Raw genomic sequence first — 21,415 nt, forward strand, 5'->3', positions numbered from 1 at the left:
AAAAAAAAAAAAAAAAGCTGAGATAAATGAAGTAGAACATAATAAAATATTAATATAAACACAGGATTGCTGCAGGTAGACCTGTTGGCCATGTGCTATCTAATTCCAGGTGTGTGCCCTAAATGTACAATGAGAAGCCCTGATGAATGATTAAGAATCGTGAACTAAAACCTAGGTATTACAGTAAAAGAAAACAGGGAGAATCAGTCTTCAACAAAGTAAAACAGATCACTCAGTTTAGGGGAATACCTAGATAATTGTGGCAAGATCTAAGAGTTTGTGGTAAAGCTGTAGAGGTGGTTTTGGCCTCTGTGCCTTAGTGAATTGGTGGTACACCCCTCATGAACATTATCAGGAATGACTGGCTGACCTTCCTTCCTAAGCAGAAGTGTTTCTTTAATAACCATTGGTGGCATTGGTTCGAGCAAGAATTTGCCACTTCCTCCTAGTTTCCACAAACCATGTCCCTACACTACTCAAATAAATATGCAATCTCAATAAAAGCAATGTGCTTGAATGAGAATCAAGTCTTCTTACTGTACCTTCCAATCAGATTGCTGACCCTTAATTTATATAGAATTTCTGGAGTAACCATTAATGATACTGCTTTTGTTGTTATTGTGTGTCATCGAGTCAATTCGGACTCATAGCAACTCTGTAGGACAGAGTAGTACTGTCCCTTAGGGTTTCCTAGATTAAAATCTTTATGGAAGCAGGTCACCAGATCTTTTCTTCTGTGGAGTGGGTGGTGGGTCCAAACCGCTGACCTTTCATTTAGCAACTGAGTGCTTAACCATTGTGCCACTGATGATAGCAACTAATATTTATTGTGCTCTTGCCTTGTACTAGGATATGCTAAGCAGTTAACTGAATTCTTATATTTAATCCCTAATGTAATCCCATGGGTTCAAATAGTCAGGGATTCCTCAGCATCTGTACTGCATCCTAAACAATCACAAATTTTAACAGATGCACAATTGTCCATTACCAAAAGTGTAAGTTAGTGAAATTGATGATTTAAAAATAAAAAACTGGAATTTGTAGACTAATTGTGTGTGTGTGCGTGATGGAGATTGTGTTCATGGAAGGAACCCAATCTTTTTTTCTCACCATTACTGTCACTGTTGTTTAATCATCGAAAAGGAGACTAAATAATTCACCTATAATCTATCTGGACAGATTTTATACAAAATAATTATATACTAAATAGAAGAAATATTGCATTATCTTTTACACTTGTTATCAGCCCAGTCACCAATAATTTATGATTAAACAAAGATGTTCATATGACATTTTATATAGTAGATAGAAAAGATCATTGACTGAAAAGCAAAACAAAACAAAACAAAATCATATTCTAGTGGGAAAACTTACTTTCAAAAGGAAATATACTATAACTACAAAATGTTTTGTAAGTGTTCTATATTAAAATTACATGGTAAATTTGATCACTATCTAAGGAACCCTGAATTTCAGATTCCTTGGTACATAATTGGCTGAGTTACAGTAAAGAATTGAAATCCTTCTAGAGGGACTTTGTCACCAAATATGTTAGTTTTCCTGATACAACTGTTTTAAGGAAAAGTTACTGTCTTTTTTTTAGGGTATTTGTCCTTGTTTACTTTACAAGTAGAGAAAAATAATTTCTTTGACTATTACTTGCTTTACTAGATTAGGACTCACTGGAAATGTAGATTTCTTTAAGTAAGCCTCAGTGTTGAATACTCTAAAAATTGTATCTTTGGGCAGATTTGTGATATTTAAAAAAGTAAGATCAGTGTACAAAAGGAATTAAAGTGTAGGATGGTGGAGGTATGTGTTATTTTACTGCATGGATCACAGAGAGAATAAACCAGGAATCTTTATGAAAGTAGTAGCATATACTACACTATAAACTAACAACTAAAGGGAAAATGGTCTGGAGGGGAGCAAACAATAGGAGCATGCTTGTCTGGAGCAGAGGTAATTGGTTGTCATATTTTTCACAGTATCCTCTCACACATCTTTCTTGAATAGGGAAGGACATGATCTGCTTTAACTGTGAGCGCCATCAGAAAATTTTTCTCTGTAGCTTGAGAAATTGGGCCGAATAATAGGAAGCTTGACCTCTGTGATATATAGAATCTTAGTATTATCAATTTCATAATTACACTACTTTCAGAGAAGTAGTAATGTATCTTCTACTTTGCAGGCAGCAAATGGAGTCTTCATTCTTATGCACCAGCTACATCAGAACATATAGTAACATCAGTCAACAAATGAAGATTTTATATGTTTTATTTGTACAAAACACATCTTACCTTTTAGTTGAAGAAGTGACCGCACTACGTTTTTTTTTTTTTTCCCCTAACCAATAGCACATTAATCTAAAGGATTAATGTACCATTAAAATCCATACATTGAACTAAAAAAAAAAAAAAAAAGTATCTTTTAAAAGTCATCACTTACAAAATTGAATTGACTTCAGTTTCTACGGACCTGGATCAAGAATGAACTAATTTGGTATTGATTCACTAACCGGTTCCTTGGTGGCAAATTCAGCAGAGGAGTGGACATTCTAATCAAATCCTGGGCCCTGGACTCTCCTATCTTCGTCATCAAGGTATAAGAGCCATCATCCTTGGCAGTGTCCTGGTCCCTATTGGATTGCAACAGACAGCCCACAGGACTGTGGACAGTGCATCACATCTTATGAGCACCAAATATTTTGAAAGACATCTAATAGTTGAAAAGAAATGATTGGTTCATTGGTTTGTTTGGTTTACTATCTATTACTTCAGTTTCTTTCTCTAAGGAACCCTTTGTACAACAGCAGTAGACATCATAACCATTTTTCTTACTTTCTAACATTGAACTCAAAACCCACTGCTGTTGAGTCAGATCTGACTCACATAAACCCCTCCTTGGGTTTCCAAGGCAGTATCACTATGGAAGTAGATTGCCCAATCTTTCTTCTGAGGAGTGGCTGGTGGATTTGAACTGCCAGGCTTCTGATTAGCAGTCAAATGCCTTAGGCACTACACCACCAGAGCTCCCTTTCAAACAATATGGGCTTATATATTTTTTGTCACTGGTCATGCAGATGGATAACTTTTCTAGCACATTTTAGCTCTGTATGTTTAAGGACTTTGTCATTCTCCAAGTTCTGCAACTGTTCTGAACATCCAAGTAGACTTTGACCTTTCTACTCAGTTACAACTTACGCTTGGCAGCCTGAGAATGCTGTGCTAGTTAGTATTAAATGTTGTAAATGACAATAAAAGAATTATTGTATGGAATATTACAAAAAGTAGAAAGTGTGCATTAACAGTTCCAGTATGTCTTGTTTTCATAGAGACCTAGGAAAGACTGGTTTCAACCATTAAAAATGTTCTTTAAATTTCAGTGCTTTGACTAGTTCTGTAGTGTCACAAATATTTTGCCCTAATTTTCTGTCTGAAGTATTCTTTCTTAATCCATATATCTTTATGAATTCATATTTCATTCTGCAATATTCTTTCTGAATCCAATTTTTACCACTTTTTCCTAGGTAATTTTTTTTTAAGACATTTGTAAGAAAATTTTAAAAAGATATTTCATCTCATCTATTCCTGCAGTTGGAATTGAGGTCTGGACTGTGAAACTGTTTCCTTTTTATTAGCAGACACATGGATATGTAATCTTGCTTCCTTTAGCAGAGATTCACTGTGGCAGAGAATAGTATCCTTAAAGGGTCCAGCATAGGAGAGAAACCCAGGTAACATTCTGTTTTGTATTTTACACACAGAGAAATTCAGGATGAAAAAAATAATAACTTGCTTATTGGGATACAGGCAGTCCCTGGGTTACGAATGTCCAACTTACATAAAACCCGTAATCATGAACCAACCCCTGTAAAGCCTATGCACATTAAAAATTTGAGGTACACACAATGGCTTGTGATAACAAATGGGCACTACTTTGTGTATCTGGAAGTATTTCTTTAATGTTTTTCATGCATAGAAAAGTACATTATATACTACATACTTAGACAAACATTTGACTAACTGATCTTAGATACAAACTATACCTAACTGTTCCAACCATGTACTAATTTGACTTAGACACAGATTAGGAGTGAAATTCATTCTTAATCCAGGGTCTGCTTGTATAGAAATTAAGAATAACTTGGGCTCCTTACACAAGATGCTAAGGTAAATACTGAAAAATCCTGTTGTAATTTGAAAGCAAGACATTGTGGGGAGATTAAAAATCTGTTGATACTCAAAACATGTTGATTGGTTGCCTTGCCATTTAATTGGAGAGGGAAAAAAAAAAGTATTTCTCTAAGATGATATTCTAGATATCCTCCCTGATAATCAAAACAAAAACACACTCTCTTTAAATTAGCGTATTTGAGAATATGTCCATCTAAAATAAGTACAAAGGAAATGCCTTAATTTCTCGAGATACATAGGGGTGAATATGTAAAGTGGAAACTGCTCAGAAGAATTGGGTAAGAAGAATATACGCACCTCACCTAAGGTCTATCATTCAATCAATGGCTCGAATCTTAATATTGCCATACAGAAATGATTGCCACATCATGACGGTTAGGAATCAGGGAAGAGATTTTGATATGACCTTAGTGCTGTTTAACCAAATACATGTATATTCTAGTCTTTATCCTTCTTCAGCATATCCTTTCTCTAAATTCTGTAAAATGTGTACAAGAGGAAAGACAATCCATATACAAAGACAAATGGATTTTATTAAAGACATTCGGTAGGAAAAATATACTTTCTTAAAATAATGGGAGGTAGACTTTTTGATAAGAAAAATTAGGTAGCATTTAGTTGTGTGTGTGTGTGTGCGTGTGCGGTTGTATATGTGTGTTTTGGGGTGGGGAGGCACTTTGGATAGATAGGAAATTTGTGAATTTTTGTTCTGCCCTGGTGAAAATGTATGATTTTCAGTGAGGGTAAGTGTTTGACTGTTTGTAATTGTATATGGGTGAAACTGTATACTTTATTCCATAGAAAAATTGCACAATTTTGTGGATCGATGCATTTTCATTCCAAACTATATAAACCCACAAAAACTATGTTGTTGTTCATAACTTAAGGTAAAAATTCTACAGCATCTGCAAATGGGTTAATGTTAATTGTACTTAAAAATGGCATTAAAAAGTTGAACAGCAATCTTTATAGCTTTCAGTTCTCAGGAAAAAAAAGAAAAGGTGGAATCATTTCAGGAAAAATGAAGCTATGAATAAATTGGTTATCTCTAAAAATTCACTCTGAAAAAGCACTGAATGTTTGCAGTAAGAGTTGTACAAGTGCAATAAGGCAGCAGTCTTTTAACCTATTATCAATGTCCAAGCTGCACAATAATTATCTTTCTAGTTGGAGTTTGTTGTGGGTGTGTTCCAATCACTAGTTCAGTTTTTCTGTTTGAAGTCCATTGTAAAAGTGACACTCTGGCCACTCGCTCTGCTCTTTTGGCCTATCTGCCATCTGAATGGATTATGGACTATATTTAAATGATCACTGTCCATTATGATATTTTGCAGATACCAAAAGACTTGCCTTTGAGTGGTTTTCCCTGACTATATTTGCAGTGAGCTGAACTAATGAACTAAAAATTGAGTGTTTCATGTTTGTGTGGAATATTTACAGGAACAATCTGCTCTTTCATTTTGTGGCTCAAAGGTAGCTGAAATTTCAAACATTTGTGAAAATAAATGCCTCTTTTATTTAAAAAAATAATTGTTTTTTAATGTTTTATTTCCATGCTGTACAATATTGCTACTACAATTTTATACTCACTGTGTGTTGTCTGTTCATCAGTTATTTACACATCATGCCTGTTCTTTTCCCATCAATTCTCAGATGTTGTTGTAAATGTTGTTGTTGGGAGTTTCCATCAAGGTGGCCACTGACGCATGGTGACCATGTATATTATAGAGTAAAACTGCGCCCTTCGGTTTTCTCAACTGTAATTTCTGCACAAGCAGATGACCAAGCTTTACTTCCACTAGGGTCACAGGATGGGTTTGAACCACCAATCTTTCTGTTAACAGGTAATTACCAACTGCTTGTGCCACACGGCTTCCTAGTTGCTTATGTCTAAACATTTCAGTAATACTTCATTCTACACACTCATAGGAGGGAATTGTGACACAGCCAGAACACACTGAAATGTTTGTAAATCTTGGTAGCGTAGTGCCTAAAGCACTTGACTGCTAACCAGAAGGATGGTGGTTCAAACCCACCAGCCACTCCTTGGAAGGAAGAAGGGGCAATCTATTTCCATAGTGATACTGCCTCGGAAACCCAAGGAGGGGTCGCTATGAGTTGGGGCCGACTCAATGGCACATAACAACAACAACCTGAATTGTGTGAACCACCAGCCTCAGCCTCACCCAGAAACTTTTTTATCACTACAGAGCCTTAGATCCTAGCCCAGACTTATTGAATCAGAGTCTTCATTTTAAAAAGATCCACTAGTGAGTCATATCCACATGAAAATTTGAAAAGCCCTGTTTTAAGTCATGTTGGAATTAAACTAAGTATAATCATTTTATTTCAGTGATCGGTTGCTGTATTAGTTTGATTTACTAGCACAAGGCTTTAAGTGATCAGAACTGGTTAAGCATACTTGTTGTGGTTGTTGTTATGTGTTGTGGAGTCGTCTCTGACTTATAGCGACCCTCCTTGGGTTTCTGGGGTGCTATCACTACAGAAGTAGATTGCCCAACCTTCCTTCCATACTAGATGAGAGGAAAATTCATCAGGCTTGAAAATGTTGCCATGAATATTTCACTAAGTATTGTCATTTGTCCTGTTGAGCTTGCAAATAATATTTCAGACAGTAATAAAACTAATTTATATGGCAGTTTAGAAAACAGTGAGATGGTAATAACTATATTCCCTGGATTTGCTAGAATATATTATCTTATCTCCTTGACAATATATTATCTTCATAATCAGAATTCTTGCATTTAAAATAGGATATGGGTTGGAGAAGGGTAAAAGGAATTAAAACTGGAGACAATCCTTAGAATTTATCTGAGATAGAACTCTTCCAAGATCCAGTTATTTTATATATTATATAAATTATAATAAACAGAATAATAACTACAGAGCCTTAGTATGGGGAAAACACTGGGCTAGATTGCTTAATTAGTGGATGGCTGGGATCAGGTACAGAGCAGGGGTGAGGGAAAAGAAAAAGGGAGGAATAATACAAACATGAATGCTTATTTGTGGTAGACAATGTCTACAACACAATTATGTAAGAGTGACTAAAGGTCAGAATGGAAGAGAGCGCTGAGCTCAGGACTGTCTAGGTTCAAACTGCCAAGCTGATAACTCCAAAAACAAAAAGAAACTCACTGCCATGGAGTTGATTCGACTCAGGGCAACTCGTCCTTGTGTTTCCAAGGCATTATTTCCACGGGAGTAGATTGCCAAATCTTCTGTCCAAGGAGTGGCTGGTGTGTTTGAACTGCCAGCCTTCTATTCTGCCCTAATTCTATCTTCAGTCTGCACATTTGAAGACTTTGGTCTTTATGGATTGAAGACCTTAGACAACAGATAGAAGAGTAGAAGTTAAGTAATGGTAGTTTCATAAACACCATTAACATCAAAAAAATCCTAAAAATTAAAGAAGACAAATTAGTCATTTGAGACATCTCTGGTACCATCTTAGAATTGAAACACAGATTATCAGAAACTCTTAAATATCGTCTTCTTTTGATATAGACTAGGAAGGAGGATTCTGAAAACTTCCTCTTTTGTGGAACCTATTTGAAATATCAGTGCATGTGAATGTTGCATATTCTCCATGTCGATGTTGTTAGCTGCCATTAAGTTGATTCTGACCATAGTACCCCATGTGCAGAATAGAACTGCTCCATTATCACAGTTGTGACCTTTCAGAAGCAGACCACCAAAGCTGTCTCCCAAGGAGCCTCTGGGTGGGTTCCCACTGCCAATCTTTCAGGTAGTAGTCAGCAACTTAAGCATTTGCATCATCCAGTGACTTGTATATTTCCCCATAGACACAGTTTCATAAACTCATAGGGCCACTAATCTTAAAAAATTAATCAGATGTCTATATTCCCATAGAAATATAGAATACAGCAAGATATTTGAATAGCATTTAGAAGTAACAATCCTATGACTACACCCCCCCGCCCTACCACCAGCACACACACAGCACGTTTAGCTCTGTCATGATCTGTGAGACATATAGTACCCATCTATAGTCCACCTCTGGGGTTAATGGGATACTGGTAGCCCAATTTTAGTGCATGCTGACATCTTGTGGAAGCCTGTATAACTATGTGACTCTGAAAAACTGACCCTCATCACACTAACTATCAGAGACCTCTTGGCACACATGTGTCCCAATTGTATCAAAATCTATATTATCTATATTATCGGAAAAAAACATTTTTTTTTTCATTTTATACAAAATGCCTTCCATTACTGAAAACACATGGTTTAGAGGTTCCAGTAAACCATGTGACCATCAGTGGAATGATAAAATAAACAAAAGGGTCCCTGGGCAGTCACTGGGTAGCACAAACAATTGAATGTTCAACTACTAACCAAAACGTTTGTGGCTCCAATTCACCCAGAGGTGCCTTGGAAGAAAGACCTGTTGATCTGCTTCTGGAAGGTGACAGCCATTACAAATTCTATGGAGCACAGTTGTACTCCGAAGCTCATGAGGCTGTTATGAATTGGAATCAACTTGGTGACAACTGGTTGGTTGATAGGGTCCCTTGGGTGCAGATATTTCTCCAGCAAAGAATTTCTTGTTGGAATGTGTTATTTCTCTGTATTATTTAAGACTATTCAGGTTGGCTAATAAGTAAAACAAATAAGGAAGATAGATGTATGGACGTAACTGTTATATCTAACAAGTGGGTGCAACTCATTGCATATTACATAGAGCATTTATCTGCTGAACATAGGGAGGGATGGAATCATCAATTAGACATTCATTACACATGACCCACTAAATGCACATAATCTACTACATTTACATGAACCATGGAGGTGTCTCACTTGTCTCCTGCCTGAGACATACAGAAAAAAATCATGGATGTTCAGAAGGTCTCTGGTTCTCTATAGATATGTCTTGTCAAATTGCCTGGGTGATTCTAGTACAATAAGGGAGACTTTGGCCCCAGGCACCTTCTGTACTTTGGACTCCCTTATTCTCACCTCAGTTATGATCTTCATATCTTTAACATCAGCAGTGAGGCCTGACACACAGAAGGAGAGACAGTGTACATGAATATCGGGTACCTCAGGATTCAGGTATACTTGGACTCTACACTAAGTGTGTACACCCACCTTATTTCTCTCCCCTAACTTCTCACTGTGCGTTTTAAATTGATTAGGAACTTGTGTTATTCAAATATCTTAAGTTGGTCTCTGAGCTTTTCTTTCCCAAGACCTCTAGGATAGCTCACATTGTAGTGAACTTGGAGTATACCATCTCATCAAAATAATTTCCTACTCAACACTATGGTTCTTACATTGGATTAAAAAACAACAAGTTTTCTCTTTATTGAAAGTAACTTAGCCTGCAACATGAAGAAAACTTTTAATGGGTTTATTAAATAAATACCAAATTACAAATATCGTATAAAATCTAAAGCCCAGGTGGCAAATGAGTTTCTTTTAGAAACTCTTTGATAGTAGTTGCCTGAAATAAATTGTTGAGAAAGTTTTGAAGATGGGTCGAATATCTGTGTGGACAGAGGCCATGAAGAGTTATAAGTTCTATCATGGAAAATGCTAAGAGAATTTTGGAGTTCCTGGAAGAAAGTGCCCTAAATAAATTAAAGACAACTGCATGAAATGGGAAAATTAATGTGTGGGCTTAAGCATTGTCACCATGAAATGGGATAAATATTTATGCTCAACTAGGCAACTAACTGCCATTTTGTAGAAATATTTGCAAACAAAAACTCTCAAAGATTATCCAGTGTGTAGAACTATTTGCTTCTAAATATTAAAGCTACATGTTTGAGTCAACTTTATGCACATGCTGAATAAAATATCATTGATTAAAATGTGTTGCTAAATGTGCTACTAAAATAGGAATCAAATTTTTTCTGCAAAGGGCCAGATCACAAATATTTTAGGTTTTTCAGATCATATAGGCTCTGTTGCAACTACTCCGTTTTGCTTTGGTAGCACAAAAGCCACCATGGGCAATGTCAACAGATCACTATATTCCAAAACAACTTTATTTACAAAAAGAGGAGTGGGCAGGATTTGATTCACAGGCCATGGTTTGTCTGTTGACCACCTTACTAGAAGGTGCTTAAACTCTGTAGATTATGTATGATGAGTAATTATTCTGAATGACTTTGTTAAACTGAAGCTTTCATATAACACCAAGATTGCACCTTCCTATCATGGCTATCTCGAAAGGAAGGTTGGGCAATCTACTTCCGTAGTGATACTGCCTCGGAAACCCAAGGAGAGGTCGCTATGAGTCGGGTCCGACTCAACGGCACATAAACAACAACAACAATCATGGCTATAGGTATACGTCACCCAAAATTTGAGCTATACAGAATACATGGTTTTTAGCTGATTGAATTGCTCTACACAACAAGAATGCAGCTTTTGACTCGTAGGATTAGAGGCCCAGGTTACCGTTTGAATGGGACTTCTCTACTTGCTATTATCTAAGTGATCAATAAGAATTATTATCTTATACTGAATGGGTGGTTCAAAGCTACTCATTTGCTTTCTCCTCAGATATTGTTTATATTTGTTTGACATAAAAATTTTGATTCGCTTTTCTTTTTGTGGAAAGACATTTACAAAGTCAGGTCTTTTAAAGTTTAAAATTTTATTCTTCAATTATTTCTTTTATTGCTACTTTTGTTATGATTGTTCTGGTCTCTACTATAACTAACTCTCAAAGTTCTAGATGGCATCCCCTTCCCCTTAGTGTGACAGATAGGGATTTCTGTGTTGCTGCCTGGGTTTGAATTCTAGGCCTATTACTTAATACATTACTTTGTGAAAGTTAATTAACTCCTCTGTGTTTTAATTTCTTCTTTTGTAAAATGAAGAAAATGGTACCTCCACCATGGAATGGTTTTAAGGATTAAATTGGATAATACATATAAAATGCTTCCAACAGTGAATGAAACAATAAGGGCTCAAATGTTAACTGAGGCAATGGAATGTTGGTAGAGTTTAGCAACTATGAGTTGATTGTCTAATAACTCATGTTTCCTCTCTATCAAATTAAAGTCATCCTCCTGGAACATCTCTCACAGTAATCAACCTTCTCAAAGACCTGAAAGTAGCCCGTTACCATGTTGTACTATTGGGTCCTAAGTACTTGACTGCTAACCAAAAGTTTGAACTCACCCAGTGGGTCAATGGGAGAAATACCTGTTGATCTGCTCCGGTAAAAATTACAGCCTAGAATGCCCTATGAGGCAATTTTGTTCTGTCATGTGTGGTCTCTACGAGTCAAAATCTACTGAACATCACCTAACGACAACAACTGTTGGGTCTAGGATTTAAACTGACCAAATTTACAAGCTAATAAACTATTCTATAGCATTTCATGGATGTTGGCCGAAGGCACATAATACTCCTGGAACAGTGACAGAAGACTTTGCACTTAGAGCACAGAAAAAGACATAAGCACCAGTACATTTGCTGTCAGATCCCTCTGATATCAAGTTTCAATTGTTGTTGTTAGTTGTCATTGAATGTATTCTGACTCATAACAACTCTATGCTTAACAGAACGAAACATTGCCTAATGCACCAACCTCACTATCATTGCTATTTGAGCCCATTGTTGCAGCCACTGTGGCAATCCATCTCATTGAAAGTCTTCATCTTTCACAGCGACCCTCTGCTTTACTGAGCGTGATGTCCTTCTCCCGACGCTGGTCCCTCCTGATAACATGCCCACAGTACGTCATCCTCACTTCTGAGGAACATTCTGGCTGTACTTCTTCCAAGACAGATTTGTTCATTCTTCTGGCAGTGTTATATGGCCCAGAGATGAGGAACAATGAATTTGAAAACCCCATCACTTTTAGAGCATGAAGAAAACAAGTCTGTTTTTTGTTTTTTCCATGGTGGGGGAATATTACTTCATCCCTCTTGGTTGCCCACTTATAGAATAGTTCATTTAGGTTAAAAAAAATTATTTTGACCCTTTCTGGTTGTATGTCAAAACTTTAGTAAATGTGGATAAACACCATTAAACTGATTTCTCCTTGGATGAGTCATTCAGAGCCCTTAGTATACTAATATTTGTAATAACCTTCCAAGAAGAAAAATCGGTGTTTAGTGTTTCCCAAAGTTATATGACCATGGATTGCTTTTACTTAAGACTAATTACATAGGCATATAGAAGGCATTTTTAAAAAACACTGTTGGCTATTGCTATTTTCTATAATTTATATTTGGAACTTCCTTTTTTAAAAAAATCACCATGAGATAGCCATACATTTAACCTGTGCATAGATATAAAGTACAGAGACACGGGTTCCAATCCTGGATAATGCACCTCATGCCATCACCCATTTATCAGTGCAGACTTGTGTGTTGGCATGAGCTGACTGAACATGGCCTCAGTGGAACTTCCAGACTAAGATAGAATAGAAAGACAGGGCTGATGATCTGCTTCTGAAAATCAGTCCATTAAAACCCATGGACTACAGTGGTCTAATCCATCACTCATCATGGGGAGGGTGCAGGGCCTGCCAGTGTTTCATTCTGCTGCATGCGGGGTGCCCATGTGTTGGGGTCAACTCGCTGGCAGCTAACAGCCATGACAATAGGACAGGAAAGTCACAAAGAAAAGCAAAGAAAATTGTTCAACATTTTTAAGTCAATGTACTCCATGGTCTGTGGCTTTTCACTGACATGTAGTCACTGTATTGTTTTGATAGTTTTCTGATTCACAGGTCACATTCCTGGACTACCTCACGACCATTTTTAAGCTGTATGCCCGATAGTCCCTTAGTTGCCCACCGTTACTTTCTGAAATGGTTCTCCCACTCTTATACATTAGATATTTTACTAATTATTTAACCAGTTTTATGCTAACATTTTTTCATTTTGTGGTGAACATTATTCACCCTTTTGTTACTCTAGAAGCATCCTGATTATATTTCCAAAGTAATCTGGTTGAGATTTTTCAAAGCATTTTAATATTTTAAATAACTGATGCTATTTGATTAATTTGAAATTCCACCTCTCAGGAAAATATTTTACCATATTTAGATTTTTTTCAAATTAAAAGTGATCCAAACATTACTTAAAAGACTCCATGAAACACTAACCTGAAAATACTTTGGAGAGCCCTCTGGGTCTGGAAATGTTTCTCGGACTAGATTGTTCTTCTCAATATTTAAAAGACATCATGTCACCTGGAGACCTTGTCAAGATCCATATCCTGAATTTTGAGGGAGCACAGAGTTCTACATCTCTCACAAGATCCAAGGAATTCTGCTGCTTGGGATCTGAAGGCAGCAACACAGACCATGAGAGAATTCTTGAATTTAAATTCATTTTCTATCATCACCTGATGTTGTGAAAATAATCATGTCACTACATGTTTCTGTTCCCTTGCACATGCAAGATGTTTAAAAAGGCGGGAGGAGAGGATGGTAGAATTATCAAATTTCAAAAACAAGTTGCAAATTGGACAATAGAACACAAGAGCTCTTGATGTGATTTCCTAAAATTCCACTAGATGGCAGTAGGCACCCAATTTAAAACAAATTGGGCACCTTTTTTTTTTTTTTATTGAAAGGTTGGGTTTCTGACTTTGACGAGTTTATTCGATTTAATGATATCACTACCATCACTAATTTAATAAACAGAAATAAATTTTGTATGAAACATTTTCTATGCATTGTTACGTGCTGTCGAGTCGGCCCCAACTCATAGCGACCCCTCCTTGGGTTTCCGAGGCAGTTATCACTAGGGAAGTAGGATTGCCCAACCTTCCTTCCGAGGAGTGGCTGGTGGGTTTGAACCACCAGCCTTCTGGTTAGCAGTCAAGTGCTTTAGCCACTATGCTACCAGAGCTCACATTAGTTTGTTTAAAATCGAACCAATGTCATGGCTATACATAGCCTCCGATTGATTCTAACTCACACTGACCCCTTATAAAATAAAAGTGCTCCAAAGGTTTTCTTGGCTTTAGTCTTTATGGAAACAAATCACCGGCTTTTCTTCCATGACACCACTTGGTGGGTTAGAACTACCAACCTTTAGGTTACTAGTTGAGAGCAAATTGTTTTCACCACCAAGGGACCTATGTGGCTGCTCATAAAAACCAGCCTATTACTGTTAAGTTGAATTATGACTCATTGCAACCCTATAGGATGGAGTAGACCCTCCCCATAGGCTTCCCAAGGCTGTAAATCTTTATGGGAGCCGATTGTTGCATTGTCCTGGGGAGTGGTGGGCAGCTTTGAACAGCTGATCTTCAGTTAGCAGCTGAGCACCTAGCAACTCGTGCCACCAGGATTTTAGATACAGTGGTGAATATTATTTGGGATACTGGAAGGAGCATTTTAAAAGGTCAAATTTGGGGTATATGTTATACTTTTGCCACTACGTAAGGGAGTGATCTTGAATAGATTGTCTAACATCTTTGAATCTTATCTCCTCGCTCATAAACATAGGGTTAACGAATAATAATATCCTACTAATATGGAACTCGTTCTGGGATTGTATGGAAAATTACTTTGTAAGCTATAAATGACTACACAAGTCAACTACTGTCATTATTTCAATGTTTTTGCCTGCTTTGCTTGACTAAGATGGTGGTGCTGAGTTCTTCTAGTCAAGTGGTCTCCTTAGCCAATCCCCACCCCCTGGTAACTGCTATTAGTGCCCTCAAGTTGCAAGAGTCAAAATTTTCTTGATGCCAGGTGGTGTACACATTGGGATCTTGGGCTCCTTTGTTCATGGCGGTGCTTCTGTGGCGAAACCGTCTGCTGATTCTGTGACTGTATGTCACAATGATTCTTGCTCCCTCTGTGAGTTAAAACTCTCCATTGGCTCTCTCATGAGAGAAAAACAGGAAACTTCTTCAGAGTCACTTTGCTGGAGTCATCTGATTTTCAAATCTATGTGACAAAACCCTGATAGTCTCACATTTGTAGTCTCCATTCATATCCCTTTGACCTTTTGTAGAGTTTATACAAAGCTTCTGGAACTGCATAAACTTCCAGTAATTCAAACATTCAGTAACAGATCCAATTTTCTCTTTATACCCATAAGAAGGTCACAGGTCATGTGTTCAAACATATCCCAGCCATACATTTAGCTTAAAATGTAAACTAATTATTACTATCTGAGAGTACATAAAACATGACTCAAACTTCAACCTATAGCAGGCACTACCTAAAGACCATCCATATTAGTCCATATATGGGTGAGAAAAGAATGCAACTTGTCAGATTGAAGCTGGTTAGTAGAATAGGTTGCAGAATACCCCAACAAAAGTTACAACTGAATTGGCTGCCTTGCATTCAGCGGTATTATTAGGGAGTTGCAATCAAGTGCATTAAACCTAGGATGATAACATCATTCCATGAGGAAACACTGGAACTATGTAAAGAATCTGCAAAGCTTCCAAATAATACACCCTAAATTCCAAATTGGATAACATTTCTCTGTCATTTACAGGCTTAAAAACGTGTATTCTGTTAAAGAAATTTTTCTTTTGTCTTTTTTGTTAAATTTTCCCAATGAAACCTAAGCTCCTCAGCTGTTAACAATATTATTAAGATGTACTTGCCCTCATCTTGGAATGAGGTGAAATTAGCCCACTATCATGTCTTTCTTGAATACATCACTAAAAATATCCTGGGAAGGTACCTGCATTTCAGCTTTACTTTTTCCTACACGTTGAATCTTACCTACCAGATTTACGTTTGCACCAGAGAATAAATACCTGATAAGTTTGCAATAAATTATTCCTTCTAAAGTTTTTGACACTTCTGAAGGACGAGAAACAAGAGAATGCAAAAAAAAAAAAAAAAAGATGGGTAACTGGATCCCAAGACCCCTAAAAATCTTCCCATAAGACTGAGGCTTCTTAGTGTCTTTTCCTCATCTGTACATTAAATTTCTGACTTTTTTTGTTACCAAAAGATGAATGACTAGACAGAGTTTTAAGAAATTGGATGACCATATTTGGAATGACATGGCTTGAAATATAGGCTATTATAGATACAATTGAATTTAAATGGCCCCGGAAACAATCCTCAAAGATAAAAGTTGTCAGTCTCAGAGAAGATGTAACTAGGGTACAAATAAAGACCTATGCGGCTTCCAATAGCACATGTTGTTGTTGTTGTTACGTGCCGTCGAGTCAAACCCGACTCATAGCGACCCCTCCTTGGGTTTCCGAGGCAGTATCACTATGGTCAATAACACATGTTGTTGTTGTTGTTGTTATGTGCCGTCGAGTCGGCCCCGACTCATAGCGACCCCTTCTTGGGTTTCCGAGGCAGTATCACTACGGAAGTAGGATTGCCCAACCTTCCTTCCGACGAGTGGCTGGTGGATTTGAACCGCCAGCCGTCTGGTTAGCAGGCAAGTGTCTTAGCCACTATGCTACCAGAGCTCCCAATAACACATAGTGTCCCATAAAAACATCTACAGAAGTAGATTGCCCAGTCTTCCTTCCAAGGAGTGGCTGGTGGGTTTGAACTGCCAGCCTTCTTGTTAGCAGTCAAATGCCTTAGGCACTACAGCACCAGAGCTCCTTCAAGACATTTTAATAGAAAACTCAAACAGCACTTTTAACTGAAAGTTGCCCTAATTTGATAGTGGTAAGGAACAAACCAAAAACCAAACCCACTGCCACTGAGTCAGATCCACTCATAGAGACTCCTCCTTGGGTTTCTGAGGTGGTATCACTACGGAAGTAGATTGCCCAACCTTCCTTCCCAGGAGTGGTTGGTGGGTGTGAACTGCCAGGCTTCTAGTTAGTAGTCAAATGACTTAGGCACTACTCCACCAGAGTTCAATCGAAAGGCAGGTGCTAAGGTGATGTAGTGCCTCAGGCATTTGACTGCTAACCAGAAGACTGGAGGTTCAAACCCACCAGCCACTCTTCAGAAGGAAGGTTGGGCAATCTACTTCCGTAGTGATACCACCTGGGAAAAACCCAAGAAGGGTCACTATGAGTTGGGTCCAACTCCACGGCAGTGCATTGTGGTTTATGTTGAATATGTTCCTGTGGTAACTGTTGTTGTTATGTGCCGTCCAGTCAGACATGACTCATAGTGACCCCTCCTTGGGTGTCTGAGGCAGTATCACTATGGAAGTAGATTGCCCAACTTTCCTTCCAAGGAATGGCTGGCTGGTTTGAACCTTCTGGTTAGCAGTCAAATGCCTTAGACACTATGCTACCAGAGCTAGGTGGCATAAATGGTTTGCCCTTGGCTTCTAACCAAAAGTTGTGGGTTTGAACTCACCCAGCAGCACCATGGATGGAAGACCTGGTGACCTGTTTCTGTAAAGCCAACAGCCAAGAAAACTTTACAGAGCTCAGGTCTGCTCTGTGACACACTGGGCTGCCGTGAGTTGGAATCAAATTGACAGCAATGGAGTCATTTTCTAATAACATTCTTCAGCATCTTTTCCATTGGGTAACTTCAGAATCGGTGCCAATGGAATTTTTATATGGACTGAGCAACATGAAGGAGGCCAGCTAGTAAATATGTGTCAATTATATACACCCAATCTTCATTTACTGACATGATTGGGTTCCAAAGAGCAGATCACTAAATATTGGTGTTCTGTAAAAATGGAAGATGGCACCATCAGCTCATAAAATGGAGAATCATTACATAACTACCAAATTACACCATTATGTAACTGCCAAATCATTGAGAATCATGACCACTTCAAGCTGACACACAACCTTAGCCATTGTTCTGGTTCCCTAGTACCGCTCTGACAGGAATATACTACAAATGGGATGGCCTTAACAAACAGGAGTTTGGAGGCTTTAAGTCCATGTTCAAACTGTCAGGATCTAGGGGCTGGGTGAAAGCCCCTCAACCTTGAGGTCCAGCTCTGCCTTCTGCTCCCAGCCTACTGGAGCTGGAGGTGTTTCTTCACTCAGACAGCTGCAGGCTGCTGAGGCTGAGAAGTTGACAAGTAAAAAGGCACAGTCCCGATGTTACCAAACCACACGGCAGGCCATTAACTTAAGTCCACTGTAAGTCTCAAGGTCAGCACAGCATAGCAGGCTGCAGAGCAACAACACGGCTACATGCAGGGTCCAAGTGTGCCATAGGCTAGAGACCATTCTCAAAGCTTCTTTTATATACAGGAGACAGACCACATCCCAAAGGCAGCAGCTTCTTGTGGTAGATCCCACCATGGAGTTGATTGCCAGTCTCATCATGGGGAATAACTATTACCAGCTGCCCAGCCACTCAACCAGGCCCAGCCAAGTTGACACACAAACATAATTACCATAGCCATCATAGCCAGTGTTACTCTTGCCTCACATTTCTCTGTTCAATATTAACCCATTAATGTGCAAAATAATCAGATAGTAGTTTTTTACTATTATTGTAATTGTGAAATGTCAGATAATGAAATAGTCAATAAGTTAGAAGTTGGGGTGTTATTAATAAACTTGTCTAGTACAATGCAGGGAGCTCTGGTAGCATAGTGGCTAAGGCACTTGACTGCTAACCAGAAGGCTGGCGGTTCAAACCGGCCAGCCATTCCCTGGAAGGAAGATGGGGCAATCTACTTCCGCAGTGATACTGCCTTGGAAACCCAAGAAGGGGTCTCTATGAGTCGGGTCTGACTCGACGGCACATAACAACAAAAAAAGTACAGTGCAAAGACATGCAGTTAGAAAACGAAAAGGGAAGACCACACTCAGCATTTCTGAATCAGAAAGAAAAATCAAGCCTTGAGTTTCAATACTGAAGGGTTCTACAGGCAAACTACTGAATGTTGAGGAAGTATCAAAAGAAGATAGAAAGAATACACAGAGTCACTATACCAAAAAGAATTGGTTAATGTTCAGCCATTTCAAGTGATAGAATGGGATCAAGAACCGTTGGTGCAGAAGGAAGAAGTCAAAGCTGCATTGGAAACAAAAAGCGAGGCTTCAGGAATTGATGAAATAGTAATTGAAATGATTCAACAAATGGATGCAATGCTAGAAGTGCTCACTTATCTATGCAAATGTGATAGCTGGAACTATGTGTCAACTCAGCCGGACCACAATTCTGTGTGGTTCAAGCAGTTGTCATGTGAGTTATTACCATTATGATATCACATGTATATGTTTTGAGCAGCCAATCATTAAAAGGGAGTTTCCCTAGGGGTGTGGCCTGCTTCCAATATATTTATGAATATCCTGGGAAAAGAGACACTCTTCTGTGGATCAGGATCCTGTTGTGCTGCCTACAACTGTCTGTGAGCAAACAATTCACCATCCAGCCTGGAAATCTTGGATTCGTCATTCATTGGAGTCAACAGCCAGTACAATGTCTGCCAACCTTGAGTTTGTCAGTCCCTGAAGCTACGTGAGTCAGGAAAAGCCTCCAGCTTGACGTTTGATCCAAGAACTTGAGACTTGCTAGCTTCTACAAGTGTGTGAGCCATTTTCCTAAGATAAATTTCTCTTTCTCTCTCTTTCTCTCTATGTATAGGAGCTCTGGTAGCATAGTGCCTAAGGCACTTGACTGCTAACCAGAAGGCTGGCAGTTCAAACCCACCAGCCACTCCTCAGAAAGAAGATGGGGCAATCTACTTCCGTAGTGATACTGCCTCAGAAACCCAAGGAGGGGTCGCTATGAGTCAGGTCCGACTCGACAGCACATAACAATGACAACAACATATGTATATATAAGCTTTATTGGTTTTACTTTTCTAGAGAACCCAGCCTAACACAGCAAAGATATTTGGAAGAGAGCTACCTGGCCAATTTTGTGGCCATTTCATATTTGTGCCCATTTCAAAGAAAGGTCATACAATAGGATGCAGAAATTATCAAACAATATCATTAATATCACATGCAAGTAAAATATTGCTGAAGATAATGTTAAAATTGTAGCAGCAGTATTTCAACAAGGAACTGCCAGAAATTCAAGCCAGATACAGAAGACGATGTAGAATGAAAGACATGGTTGATAGTCTATAGATCTCGGCTGAAAGTAGAGAATACTAGAAAAATGTTTACTTGCATTTCATTGACTATTCAGAGGTATTCAGCTGTGTGCATGATAATATTGAAAAGAATGGGAATTCTTGTGCTCATGCAGAACTGGTACATAGACAAACAGGCATTTGAACAGAACAAGGGGTTACTGCATGGTTTAAAATCAAGAAAAGTGTACATCAAGATGGTATCATTTCACTATACTTATTCAGTCTGTTTGCTGAGAAAATAATCTGAGAAACTAGACTACATGAAGAAAATGTGGCAACAAGATTGAAGGAAGGTTCATAAACAACCTGTGATATGCAGATGACACAACCTGGCTTGCTGAAAGTGAAGAGGACTTGAAGCACTTATTGATGAAGACCAAAGACCATAGCCTTCATTACAGATCACACCTCAACGTAAAGGAAACCTAAGTCCTCACAACTAGAGCAATAAGAAACATCAAGATAAATGGAGAAAAGATTGAAGTTGCCAAGGATTTCATTTTACTTGGATCCACAATCAATGTCTATGGAAGCAGCAGTCAGGAAACCATTGGCAGGCTTATATTTATTTCAGACATCCAATACTCCTAATTTCCCTATCAGTGCAAGAAGTCTTCTCTTTTCTTATCTAAGGACAGTCTTTCCACTTAAGTATACAAGTATGCCAAAATCGTTCCTGCCCTGAATTAAACTTAAACAAATAAGCAAACAAATTCCCTCTGATTCTGATATTCCAGAGGCAACTCACCTTTCCAAACTCATCTGCCTTCTTTCACCCTTGCCACCACCCCCACCTCATAGCCCCCAGTCTATTCTCCACCCAACTCTGGCCTAGCTTTTTTTTCTCCCCCGACGTGACTTCATCCTAGACTCACTGATCTCCTTGCCTGTCCCTGGATGTGCTGAGCACACTCCCGCAAGGGAGTTCTTCTGTTTGTGGCTCCCACTGCATGGGGTGTGGGGAGGGAGAATATCTACAATCCACATACTCCCATGGCTTACTCCTTCATCCCAGTCAACTTAATTGGTCAAAAACAACCTTCGTGGAGGCGGGGCAAGATGGCGGACTAGGCAGAAGGATTGCACAGACCCTCTTCAAAAAAGAAAAGGGAAACCAATTGACACAGACACAGAAGATAATCTTGGACCCCTGATCCTTGAAGGAAAGGATGCAGAATTGGACTAAACCCCAACTAGCAGAAGAATTTGCGTGAAAATACCAAAAAAAGGAGA

The sequence above is a fragment of the Orycteropus afer genome, unplaced genomic scaffold (genome assembly GCF_000298275.1).
Source record: "Orycteropus afer afer isolate SDZICR_OR568_19922 unplaced genomic scaffold, OryAfe1.0 scaffold00007, whole genome shotgun sequence".
Taxonomy (NCBI): domain Eukaryota; kingdom Metazoa; phylum Chordata; class Mammalia; order Tubulidentata; family Orycteropodidae; genus Orycteropus; species Orycteropus afer.